This window comes from Anoplophora glabripennis, unplaced genomic scaffold (assembly GCF_000390285.2).
Source record: "Anoplophora glabripennis isolate ALB-LARVAE unplaced genomic scaffold, Agla_2.0 scaffold449, whole genome shotgun sequence".
NCBI lineage: Eukaryota > Metazoa > Arthropoda > Insecta > Coleoptera > Cerambycidae > Anoplophora > Anoplophora glabripennis.
The window spans coordinates 286,347-301,137 of record NW_019416560.1 but is presented as its reverse complement, the minus strand read 5'-3'; positions in this window follow the sequence as shown (position 1 = coordinate 301,137).

Sequence of the window (14,791 nt, the reverse complement as noted above, 5' to 3'; positions counted from 1 at the left end):
AAAAAAAAGCGTTTGTAAAACATGCGTTTGCTGTTATTCTAACCCCACATTTTAAGAATTATTTTCACGTACTTATAAATAAAAGTAAACAATTTTATATGTAGGACTAAGCAAGTAAATGTTATAAGAATATTTACATGTGGAATTATATATAAAAAAGTTAGTATTTTCGTAGATTTCAGTACCTAAAACCTTGATGGTTTGATCGTTTTTTGCACCTGTTTATTCGTTTTACTGCGGCGTCTTTGAAAATACCCAGATGGCATGACATAACATTCCTATTATTTGATAAGCTTTAGATTATTCAGTTATTAAATGTTTGAAATTATTTGTCTTTGCGGAAAACACTATTTAAAGAATATGGGGCCCTTAAATAATACACAGTTTTAGTTAACCAAAGTTTACATAATAAATGTAAACTTTAGTGTAAATCTAAACTTTGGTATAACCTAGGTAGGCACTTATTGTTTTTGAGAAAGCAGTACTTATGTTTTTTACCCGTTTAAAATGCCAGCACGAGTAAAACAGCATTCATCCGTCCAGAGCACTTTGTTAATAAAGTTCTGCTGCACTTAGGAACCAATTGCAAAATTCAAGACGATTGGGGAAATCAGCTGCTTCTAAAGCTTGAACTTTTTGAAAATGTGTTATGTTAACTCCTTTGCGGGAAAAATGCGGGAGATATGGAGGGTGGTAGATTTGAATAAACGCTTTAAATTGTTAGGTAATGGTTTTGTAACCGTGTGTAGTGTATTTTGTATATTCGGGTATTTAGTGTGCCGACTTTTTTTATTTGATAAAATACAGTGTGCCTACAAACCTCTGCTTTATTTATTTTCTTTTAACGAAAGTTGACTTCGAGAAGTCAGGCTTGTTAAAACATTTTGCACTAAGTTAATACAATTATTAAAATTAGTTATAATAAAATGCAGCATGATCCTTTATTTACTTGCATTTTATTGGTTTCGTACATATGTATCCGTATACTAAAGCGGATTAATTAAATGTGAACACAGATTATGATGTGAACTTGGCAACGCTGTTCGCTTCAGCTGACGATTTGTTCGTGACATTACGTTACAAAATTTTCCGAGCATCCGGGCATCTGGCAGGGCCGCCTTCTTAGCGGGAGTTATGGGTTGATTTCCTTCATTTTTAAAAGTCGAGTAAAAAATTTTTTTTCCGATTTTCTGTCTTTATTAAGCCTTCCGAATACGTGGTTAAAATTAATGACATTATGACTGAATCACCCTGTATATATGGGTCTTAGAACTAGCAACAAGGACATATATCAACATTAGGGTGGACCTCACAGAGCCTAGCCCGAGAACAACAGGAGCAGGTTAAATATGTATTTCTAGCTAAGGCTAAGAAAATGTATTGTAAGTCTGTACGGTGTAAAAATATTTCACTCAAATTTCACTCAATTTTACTCAATAATGTATCAATTTCTGTCCGCACCCGATTGTGTGAAATTTTCACTCTATTAGTATGAGCACAACTGAGACTGAGTGAAACTATTGCACTAGAAATTAGTGAGTTTTACTCAAATCCGAGTTACTCCTAACTATCAATTGAGCGACTTTTGACTTTATTCTGAGTATATAAAACCAATTTAGACTTGACTTTTTCTCTAATATGATTTAAATTTACTATAATTGAGTCATTTTTTACTCAGACTTGGTTTTTAATTAACTAAATATTGAGTGCAAAAATAAACCAAACCCTTTTGTACAGCATCTAACAGGCCCCTATTAACTGTGGTCAAGATTACAGAAGCAATATGTAAGTGGTGCCATCTTCACGGCGCCATTCAAATTACTCGAAAAATACTTATATTTGAATGAAAGTACTCAGGTTTAGTTTAAATATAATCACAAATGAGTAAAATGATCAAAATGCCCAATATTGAGTGAATATGTACTCAATAATTTCACTCAATGGATTCACTCCGAACCTGTATTGCTTTCACTCACGCCGATTTGTTTACAGTGTAAGTGGTAGCGATATAGGCTACGGCATATCAATAAAAAAAACGATAATTTAAATAAAAAGGGACAACTTCATTTTAATAAAAGTAAATCAATAATTAAAATTTTGTTATACAAGTATCATACAGATATTATGGTCTTGGGTACATGTGCAAGGTTTTGAGAATCGCCCGGTAGAGGTCATATTTAGGTTTTCATTTTATAAATGCCTTCCATATAGAAAAAATAAAAATAAAAATAAAAGTAATTAAAATCATTTCAATCATGTCAATTTATACAATAAATTGAATAAGAAAAATTGCCTTTCTGTAAAATTTTAATAAATGGAACCTTGTGGAATTCACGCTACGATGATGTCATTAGTAGAGTGCACTACTGATTCTTACTCACGGGTTAAATATAACCTGAACTTTTCTGTTCTTCGTAGGTATATCAGTAATTTGTAAATATAAAAAATAATTAAAACTTCTTTAATTCTCAGTAGTTGAATACAAGAAATCCAATCGCTTCCGAAATGAAAGTGATACTGAACAGTTTACGGATAGCCGCGTATTTGGATATACAGGGTGTTTCATAATTAGCTGCCAACCCTGAACAGGCCGATTCTATGATCAAAACTAAGTAAAAAAGTTCATATGAACATGGGTCCGGAAATGCTTCCTAAGGGCACAGGGACCTATTGAGGAGGGAGGAATGGAAATCATTTTTTTGCAATATCTCTCAATCGCGTTGTGATAAATGAATGAAATTTGGTATACACAGCTAAATTTTGATGAGCAATTTGATGGACTAATCCATTTATTTCCACAAGGTCCATTGGGGTGGGTACGGGGGGGCCCTTGGTACTTTGCGTGTGTAACTTTTTCATCTTTGACTTTTTAACAAATTGGACAGCAAATTCCGTTTTCCCGAACTGTTTTACGTTAAAAAGGTACTCTTGTTTCAAATCGTTATCTTTAACGGTTTCTGAGAAAATCGCTCTTGAATTAATCCCACTTTGGTCAATTTCATAGTAATTTAAACAAAATTATCAAGGTATTCTTATGTCAAAGTATTGTCAACCCGATTGCCAATTTAATAGTTCTAAGCGAAAAAAATGGAAGAGTTTACGGGACAAGAGTTAGTTGATATGATATTTATTTATGGCTTTTGCGATGGTAATGCTGCAGCGGCAGAACGCGAGTACGGGAGAAGGTTTCCAAACCGAAGGCTGCCATCAAGGAGGACATTCCCTACGGTATTCCGCAACTTAGCTGCAACCGCCACTTTTCGAAAGGCACCGGGTCAAGGACGTCCCAGGATTAATAGGGAAGCGGAGGTCCTTGACGCTATTGAACAAGATCCTACGACTAGCATACGGAACATTTCAAGGCAAATAAATGTTCCTCGGCCAACGGTACTACATATCTTAAAGATTTCCTTAACAGAATTGATTAGATGTGCTACTAACATTTCAGGTTGGAAGAATATTAAAGCGACAAGGTCTACATGCCTATCACTATCGACGTGTACATGGCTTGATACCAGAAGATTTTGCGCCACGTATGCAATTTTGTCGCTGGATTTTGTCGCTGGACAACGAGCAAGCTTCCAAAATTTTGTGGTGTGACGAAGCTACTTTTACCCGAAATGGAAAATTAAATTTTCATAATTCTCATTATTGGGAAGAAGAGAACCCACATGTTGTTCGGAGAACAAACTTCCAGCAACGGTTTTCCATAAATTTATGGGCGGGAATAATTCACGACACTCTGATTGGACCTATTGAAATTCCACAACGTCTCAATTCAAATCTTTATTTAAACTTACTTCAAGAAAATCTTCCCCAAATTCTCGATGATCTGCCTCTAAATTTACGACGTAACATGTTTTTTCAACACGATGGAGCCCCGGCACATAGTGGTCGCAATGTTCTAAATTTCCTAAACGAAAATTTCGCTGGACGGTGGATAGGGAGGCACGGACCGGTAGCTTGGCCGCCGCGTTCTCCCGACCTAACCCCGCTGGACTTCTTTTTCTGGGGATATCTAAATCAAAAAGTTTACGCCACCGAAGTCGATACCCGTGAGGAATTGCTGCAGCGTATCAATGATGCAGCCAATGAAATTCGTCAAAACCGTTTTAGCATCTTAATAGCTTCGAGAAGTGTTACACGTAGGGCAAGACTTTGTATCAGAGAAGGTGGAGGGTTTTTTGAACAGTTTTTAAAATAGCTTGTTGTCTGTTATCAAAATTAAGTTTCCATCTTATGATCCCTTCGAAAAGTGACGGTTGCAGCTAAATTGCGGAATACAGTGAGGAATGTCCTCCTTGATGTCAGCCTTCTGTTTGGAAACCTTCTGCCGTACTCGCGTTCTGCCGCGCAGCATTACCATCGCAAAAGCCATAAACAAATCATCATATCATAATTGTTCTACATCAATAATGTGTATTACTGATTACGTATTAAATTATTATTATTATTTTTTGTTTAAATTACTATGAAATTGACCAAAGTGGGATTAATTCAAGAGCGATTTTCTCAGAAACCGTTAAAGATAACGATTTGAAACAAGAGTACCTTTTTAACGTAAAACAGTTCGGGAAAACGGAATTTGCTGTCCAATTTGTTAAAAAGTCAAAGATGAAAAAGTTACACACGCAAAGTACCAAGGGCCCCCCCCGTACCCACCCCAATGGACCTTGTGGAAATAAATGGATTAGTCCAGCAAATTGATCATCAAAATTTAGCTGTGTATACCAAATTTCATTCATTTATCACAACGCGATTGAGAGATATTGCAAAAAATGATTTCCATTCCTCCCTCTTCAATGGGTCCCTGTACCCTTAGGAAGCATTTCCGGACCCATGTTGGCAGCTAATTATGAGACACCCTGTATTTTATTTCAATAATATTTCTCTTTTTGGTCAAATTTATAATCAAATTACAATTTTAGCTATTCAGTTTACTCCCCAAATATTCCATAACTATAGAAAACTGGAATCTATTTATTTCAGGAATAATGCATTTTAGTGATATGCAATAAGTATATATTTTTTATAATAAATGTGGTGGCGTGTCGAAAGACGCTCATATTTCCCCAAAATGTCTACCGAAAAACAAAGAACTGTTTAAAGTGTTAATGTTTCGGATAAAAAATATATTCGTCTAGATATCTCAAAAATTTCTCTAAAATACTTTACCAGAGATATCTTAAAAAGTAAAGATTACGTGGTAAAAAAATGAATAAATATTCGTCACTTTTTAAAATAGCAAAAGCAACTTAATTTAAACACAAGTTTATAAGTTGAATTTATGGACAGTCTGTATCGTTATAAATAATTCTATTACTTAGATTTAATGTTCAATATTCCCAACTTCATATTGACAGGTTTTTTATATCTCACATTTTATGTGCTACATTTCAAAGTGCAAATCACTGTTGAGAAAAAATGTAATTCCAAACATTCTGAGACTTTATGACACATAAACTTTAAAATATCAGGTCCAGTCCGTACAATATTTGTTGAGATAGAATTTCAAGAAGACTCCTGCTCCACTCTCTTGAAATTAACCGCATTCGACACCTGAAGTATATATACAAACTTTTTGTAAACATTTCGTCGTGTAAAACTGGGTTAGGCTACTTGCCGAGTGAAAATATAATTTCATGTTTCTCGCATGCAACGTTTGTAGTAGATTAATTAAATTAACATCTTGACTTGTACAGGGCGGGAAAAATGAATTAATATTAGTACATTAATAACACAGCCCTGCAAACAAAAATTTATGTACCAGAGACATGAATTTGAATCCGCAGCCGAAAATCCGATTTCTTAGTAAAACTGTAAAATATTTCCTAAAATAGGGTAAAACAGTGAGGATAAGGTAAAGCTTTATAATGAAAAGCAACAATTTGTAAATACTTTGAGAGAACATTTTAAAATAATATTTTGAGCATTAGAATGAAACATATGCAAATTAAATCCACACCTACCTCTACGTGGGGGTTAATACTCACGCCTAAGGTCAAATAACGAATGTTACTGCAAAACAATGTGATAAACTATAACCTTGTGTTTTATACTACCAACTATATAAATGTAGGCTGATAGGTAACATACCAAAATAATATAAAAAAAATCGTACGCCACTGGTTTTTTAAATAATTTTAAATGTTTTTAAAATGTACAATCAATTTGTGGCAATAAAGTGTTCTTGTACAGTATTCGAAAAATTTACTGGTCTTTAGATAATTGGGAAAACAAATAAGAAGATACTTAAGTACCTACGTTGCTATTTACCATTTTCTATTGATTGCTAAATGTGTAACAATAAATTTAATACCTAATATTTTTAAGAGATTTCATTGCGAATTTTAACTGTCCGAGAAGTCGAAAGTGCGCTACGGATGAGCATATAGAAATTTCAAAGAATGGTGCTAGAACAAAAATACTGGTGCTTCTGAAATGTCACTGCTAGCCATAGACCTTATAGTTTACTAGGTCTATGCTCAAGAACTTTAAAGTCACCGGCGAGTTTGTGGAGTGAATAGTCAACTATTTTCATAGAGGAGAACGTGGATATATCAAAATACCCTGAGCCGAAAACATTTTTGAAACGCTATACACCTAAAAATTCAAACGTTTTTACAAGAGAATAAGTCAACGATTTTCTCGTTCAGGCACGCGATAACCTATATTTGCTAATGAAGGTAGTCATGGTCTTAGGCATTGCAGGAGCATGCCGCTTTGATTATGTAAAATTACTTTGGATAACGTCAATTTTAAAAATTTCGATGGCATTATTGTAGTTACAATTCCAGATTCTAAAAATGGTATGTCACGTACGTTTACATTTATAGATAGATAGATAGATAGATAGATAGATAAATTTATTAACTACTTTTTATACAAAGAGGTACAATTGTAGTAAGTCAAACAATATCAATAGTACAATACAATTATTGTAGTTAGTCATGCGTAACATATATTAATAATAAAACAAAAAATCAATAATGCACAATGTATAAAACAAAAAATAACAGAGTAACAAAACTTACATAACCACAAAAGTATAATTAAAATAATCAAGACAAAAAATAATTATAAATTTAAAATCCTGGTAGTAGCACTCAGATACTCCTGCACCGAATAAAAACAATTTTCGAGAAGATATTTCCTGATACTTAATTTAAATTTACAATAGTTTAACTCTTTTACGGCATCAGGTAAAATATTGTAAAGATTTAGCTGAGGTGCATTTCTGGATGATAGATTTAGTCGAAAACGAGGCGGTCGCAAATAAGTAGTCTGTCGAGTATTATGATAATGTATATTAGAGTTGCAAACAAACGTATTAATATTTTTGGGTATTTCCAAAAGCTGGTAAAATATGAAAAGAGTAGGTAAAGGCATTAACCTCAGTGTTTTACAATAAGGCTGACAGTAGTCCAAAAACTTTGAGTTAGCCTTATAATCTTTTTTTGCATTCCAAATATCTGTATAGCAGAGGAAGAGTTACCCCAGGGAGTAAATACCGTAACATAAATGAGAGTGGAACTATGAAAAATATACTTTTAAGAGAGCACTTTGACTAAAATTTGGCTTTAATTTACGAATAATAAAAAAACTACAGTTTTTACTTTAAAGAATGAACGTAAGGTGACCAACATAACCTATCATCAATAGTCAAACCCAATAATTCTACTGTGGATCCATTTGTAATATTATTATCCGAGGAAAACATTATACGTTGGGTTTTATCCAAATTTAATTTAAGATTATTATTTGCGAACCACTCATTGGCTTTATTTTCTAATACATTTACATTAATTACTTCTCGTTTGGGTTCTGTTTCTCACCTAGAAATTCTCAAAACATATATCAAGATTAGATTGGAAATTAAAACTGAAATTTTAGGCTTTTTATGCGTTATCAAGCAGGTACATACAACCAACCAGTCGGCAAGAATACCTTTTCTATGATTCCTAATAATATTGCACAGTTTTTGAAACTAGAACATCCTGAAACATATACAGGCCGTAATATTGGATCCTCTGGTAACTGAAATGGAGCGGTCAAATCATTTTGAGAAAAATGTGACAATTAGTAAACGAGGGGAATGATCCAGATTTTATAAATGTTACTAAATGTAATAAGTGTATAATTACGATACATAATATTATAATAATGAATAAAATGTAATGTTCATCAAATATTTCTATTTAGTTGTTCATAAAATATGCATTTATAACTCGAAATAGCTTTTTTCCCTAGGGAGGTAAGTTACCTCACTTAACTCCCGTTGTCCATAGCAACTTCCACTTCTACGGTAAAATTCACTTCATAAATGTTAATATCCTGTATCTTGGGACCATCATTTATAGAGCACATGTCTAATAGTCCAGGCTGTATCGTCGCTTCCGCTAGGAATATGATTCTCATTCGATTTTTTTTCATAATCTTACTAAAAAAATGACCCTTGAAACATATCCGCATGTTGCCAAACATAGTAATGGTCAAAAATTGTTTAAACAATTTTTTTTAAACAAATTCGTAATTTTCGATTTTTTCGCTCGAAATACATTTTTTTAGGCATTTTTGGGTATCCTGGACAAAAAAGTGCCTATGCAACTTTTCTCTAAAATCTACCGTTTCCGAGATATAAACGAGTTTTTGTTCGAAAAAATGCGATTTTAACTATTTTCAACGTCAATAAACTATAATAAAAATTGCAATTTTTAGTGTTGCCAAAATTCTTAAATAATGTTTGAACAGCCCTTAACAAAAATCCGAAGAGTTACGCCGGCATATTTTATTCTGAATACTTATTTTTTATAGTTAATTAGGCGCGCGCTTGGCCGCCTCCGTATACTGCGTCTCTCTTGCACTCACTCGAAGCATATACTCTACGGCTACAACTAAGGATCTGCTTGTATCGTTCAATATTGATCGGTAGGTTTGTTGTTTTTTGATAATAATAAATTTAATATTAATAAACTATTTAATAAATAATGTTAATAACAAAGCGAATTATTCAAAACTATTGATGTTCAATAATAATATAATATTGATAATATTGAGCGATACAAGCAGATCCTTAGTTGTAGGCGTAGAGTATATACTTCGAGTCAGTGCGAGAGAGACGCAGTATGCGGAGGCGGCCAAGAACGGCCGAAAAACGCGACGCGCGCGTCTTATTAACAATTAAAAAAACAAGTTTTCAGAATAAAATATGCCGGCATAACTCTTCGGATTTTTGTTAAGGGATATTCAAAGATTATTTAAGAATTTTGGCAACACTAAAAATTGCAATTTTTTATATAGTTTATTGAGGTTGAAAATGGTTAAAATCGCGTTTTTCTAACAAAAAATCGTTAATATCTCGAAAACGGTAGATTTTAGAGAAAAGTTGCATAGGAACTTTTTTGTTTTTAAAGCGAAAAAATCGAAAATTACGAATTTGTTTAAAAAAAAATTGTTTAAACAATTTTTTACCATTAGTAACGTCTGGCAACATGCGGATATGTTTCAAGTGTAATTTTTTTAGTAAGTTTATGAAAAAAAAATCGAATGAGATCATGTTCCTAGCGGGAGCGAAGGTACAGCTTGGACAGTATCTTGGCATATTAATTGAAATAGGTATCTAGATGTTGTCCACTTTTTAACGATTTCAAGTTCATCATCTGTCATTTGTACTGTCATATACCTTGGCAGTTCCCATTTTTTATTCAAAATTAAGGGTTTAAAACACTAATTTACCTATATCGGCAGAAAAATAAGTAATGTCAAAAGCATTATTACAAGATATTGGAGAAAATATTAACGATAACAATAGAGGTGCTAGTTTTAGTGACATAACAGACAGAATTATAAAGGATTTGGAGGATGCCAAGGATGACATAAGTAAAAAGGTGGATTATGCCAAAGATCTTATAGCTGCAACTCTCAAGTTTTATAAAAATAAATCTTTGGGCAAAGTGAATTCAGTGGGAATTGAAAATGATATTGAAAGCTTACGTAGTGAAGCCAAGAGTCACCTAAGGAGGTACTGGTCAAGTAAAAACGAAAAAACTGACACCGCAGATGACGAATCAATGGTTGAGGAAGAAGAATATAGTATCCTTAGAAAAGATCCTAGTTTTTCTCGTCTGATAGACAAAGTTGAAACAGAATTACTGAAGATAAACGACAACACAAAAGTTTTAGCCGAGTCTACTAAATCAGCAATCCGAAATTATTTAAATACAAGTCTACCCCAATCCAAAGATAACGACGTTAAGGCTACAGAAAAACCTATCAACGAAAACTTAAATAGTCTTGAGAATTTTAGTGAGAAACCAGAAATGCATTTGGAGAAAACCGAACTGATTCTGAAAGAAAGAAACGGATTTTCAACACATAAAAGTAAAGGAACGGATGAAGGTTCTCATCCTGAAAAATTTGTTAAGGGTTGTTTATTGGACTGCAAGACAAAATTTAAAAGTGATTTTAAAACGAAAAGAGCAGATGTGGATAGAATTGTCAAAGACGTGAAAAAGAAAGTAGAAAAGCTCCGTTCTTTAAACGGATCAAGGAAATTCTAAATAAGCTACATTCTCACAGATGTCAACAAAAATTATCGACTAGAAAGAGAAATGGGTTATATTTGAATACAAAATATAAGCTTTATAGAAACACTTATTAATTTAATAAAAATTTAAAAAATAACTCCAAAATAACAATTAAAATTTAGATTTGTTATGTTATTGATTCAAACCTAAGCGGCATACTTTTAAAGGTGTACCGTTATCGTGAAAGTAATGTGAAAAGTTAATATTTTACCGAATTTCCTTTATTTAGCACAATTTAATACACACCTTTCAACTTTAATACTTTTCAATAACAAAATGTAATCTAACCTTACAAAAACTACAGTGGCTCTATACAAGACAGTGGCGACAATAGCGACTAAACCCCGCCCATCCGCTATATTGCATCCAATGTCAAATTAAAAGTAACTTTTATAAAAAATAAATTAAGGACAAGAGTATTTTTCTTATAAATTTTACGCACAGAATTCCCTTGGAAAGTGATTTTAAATAATGAATTAATGTAGAATCTACTTGTCCAATAGGGGAGGATAAATATATAATAGTAGCAACTAGTAGTTTTTATTTTCTAGGTAAGTAAAATTAAGCTTAACTATATTATACAATGAAATTTATTGAGTTTACATTACAAAAATAAATACTTAATACTAGTGATAGTATTTGTTAAAATAAACGTCCAGCAACATTTTTACTTGCAAGCTTTTTTTATGCTTTTTGAAATTTTTTGGAAGCTATGTTTAATCGGAACATAATAAATCTTTTAACAATATTATTTTTGATCTGATGACAATTTGGTAGATTGAAATTTAAACCAGACATTTATTTTAAGAAAACTTTTAAATTTATGTTATGTCAAGATACAATCGCAAAATATGTTGTAAAACACTTTCCATCTGCAAGAAGAAACAAAATACCGCTTCATTGCAAAAAAGAGTGAATGTTCGCTAAATCTCCTAAGTACGCTAAATATTGAAAATGTTTTATAAATCGGCGTTTTAGAACTAACAGCGTGTACAGAGTTTCTACAAGTTTTTCATGTTTTAACGATACTTTGAGCAATATATCCGCACACATTATAAAGAGAATTTTGCTTCTTCTATGTTAGCAGGAACCTTAACTTCCTCGTAAGTAGGTGTTATATTTTGTGTTATGGTGTCCAAAAAACCTGAAACAAATTCGCGGTCGTCGTCCTTATAGAAGCTTCTGCAAACATTATAACTATCCCTTAGCACAGAATATTGAATAACACCAAGAACGCTCCTGACACATGACACATCACAGATGAATTTGACACTGGATGCAACATGGCAGCAAAAATCACGTGGACCAATTAAGAATGATACACTCTATTGTCGCCACTGTCTTGTATAGAGTCACTGTAACAAAAACTACCTAGCGCATTGGCGGGGCCGTAAAAAATAAGTAAACAAGTGTATAAACAAAGCACAGTAGCCCCCCAATAAATATACATATTTTTAAGTACATTTCTAGTTTTAAAGAATAGAAAAAAAAGTAATTTTTGCATATAAAGAGTATTCAGTTACTACTAGACTAAAAGTCCACCTCCAAGAGCAAGATATACAGTGTGTCCCCGCAGTTTTGTAAACTTTTTTATTGTTGATTTTTCGAGAAAATGTTATTCTTTATAAAAAGATTTGCTTATCTTGGGAAGTCATGAGCAGTAATTAAATATGTAATAAAACATACTGTACGTCCCTAAGCAAAGTGCCTTTAATTTTTATTTTCGTTAACAACTGAATTTAACAGAGCTGTTCAAGAACTCAAGTAATGCTTAAATACGGGGTTTAATAAAAAAAAGAATAATCACATTTTGCAAAAAAACAAACAAACAAACAAAATTTCAAAGTAAATGAAGCACAAAGCTTCATTAGCTCCTTCGGAATAGTGGAAAGTTAAGTAAAAATCTTTCGGCTCTGCAAAACCTAGATCTGTTGCTACACCAGACGTAGAAGACCAAATTTTAGAGCATGTGGGAGAAAACCCCAGAATTAGCGGATTACTGCTCATTCAGCTATTTGCCCCTATCACATCCAAGCTCTCAATCTACCAGATTTTGATGCCAGTTTAACATTTTGTAGATGGGGTTTGAGAGAAGAATGAAGCGGGATTTACTATGGACGATTTCAATTTTCATAACACGTGTGTTTGGGCTAAAGAGAATCCACAGGTTTCTATTGAAAAGACACATCAAGCAAGCAAGTAAGCACGTTTAAATGACTAGATTGGTACTATGAAAGACATGTTAATAGGATGTTGTAGTTTAATTAAATTTTTTAAGACATATATTATTTTAAGATGGATTATTGAAAGTTAGGCGTAGTTTGTTGTTCATCCTTATTTCTCATTTCCCATTTCCAAATTGAGAGTACTTACATGAAACTTAAGAAGGAAACTGAATTTAAAGTAGTGGATTGGTTCAATGGCCACCTAGATTGGCTTCCCTGAATATACTGGGCTTTTTTATTTGAAATTATCTCAACAGTTTGGTGTATGCGGAATAAATTGAAAGTTTATAAAATCTACTACAACGAATAGACTGAAAGAATAGAAGAAGAAGGCTGCATCATAATTTGAGCCATACGTTTGAGAGGGTACGTAATTCGAATGTAAAAAATCTAGTGATAATTTCTGTTGTCGAGGGCATGTCGTTAAATAAGTTAATCACATTTTGCGGTTCACTCGAAAACGATATGTCCTATAAAAATAAATGATAATAACCCTGTTCTTTCAGATACTGCTACTATTTTTAAAAAATGCAGTCATAGGTAGCTCATGTCATTTGTTTAAAACAAAACAATGACAGATGACATGCACATATTAGTTTTCCAATAATTACAGTTTTATCAGTTTGCGTCTTTCAACTTAACTATACTAGTTATACGATTTACCATTGTACAATTTTTTTTCTGTAGTTGATCTTTTGTTTTTTTATAATTTATTGTTTATTAGTTAGTATGTGGTGTGAATAAAGTCATTATAACAATATTTTAAAAGAATATTTTGTCTCGGTGTAATTAAAATAAAATAATATATTTTCCTGTTATACCTAAGTATCATACACTGCATATTGAAGTCGACATATCTCGAAAACAAGTAAATATAGGGAAAAACTTTATATTACAAAAATTACTTAAAATTGAACGATCCTCCACGTTCCAGGGAACAACAATTTTTTTAGTATCGCCGCGCCATCTATACAGAAAGATTTGAATTAACAATTCTAACTACAATTTGAAGCTATTTGAGGGATTTAACAACCCCGATTTCCGAAACTAAAATAAATTTCTTCATTTCGGAGATATTAGCAGCGGGAGTGGCACCTTGTATATATATATAAAAAAAAACAGATTTGTTTCGAACTCCTATTTTACGATACCTTTAAGTCAAGTAGTTACCGGACAGATAGTCCCTCGTATTATCAAGACGTCCGATGACGTTAAATTATTCGATCTCGTCATGAGAAACTGTTACTTTCAATCAGAAAGATCGCTGAAGTTCTTTAAAATTTAGACCCAACAGAACTTTGCTTGAGTGCTAGTAGGTTTTAGAAAATATTCAAATGTCTTTTTGTTTGCAAAATATATTAATATTTTTTAGGATATAATAATACCTCCGTATGCATTCTGGACAATACAAGTTATATGTAGGATGCTGAAGGTAAGTCATCATTAAAGGGTGTCAATTAAAATAAGGAAAATATGTTAATAAAGATATTGGTAGTCAGTTATTGCCACATTTAAGGCTTGAAACTTAGGAGTTAATGGAACAAATGCATAATTGTAATTGTGTTTGAGAAATAATGGATCTCAGCACCAATGTCAGTCAGTATATTTTTCTCAAACTTAATAGGCATAATACATACAGGGTGATTCATTAACAATGGGAAAGTCGAAAGCTGAAGATACTACACGTGAAATGGTGACCATTGGCGCAAACATGCCTTATCCGAAAGTTGATAGTTTCGGAAATACAGGGTGTTGAAAGTTAAAATTTTAAATCGTTTTTTTGCGATTATTCTGAAAATATGTAGGTTAGGAACTTGAAAATTTGTGAAACTATATTTTTTTAGGCGACGAATAAGATGCGTGTTGTAATTTCAGCATTGCTCATAGAGGGCGCCACTTACGACCAATTTTACCGAAAATTTAGTTAATAACTTTTTACCCTGTATGTCTAACATGAAACTTGATTCAAAACCTGAAAGA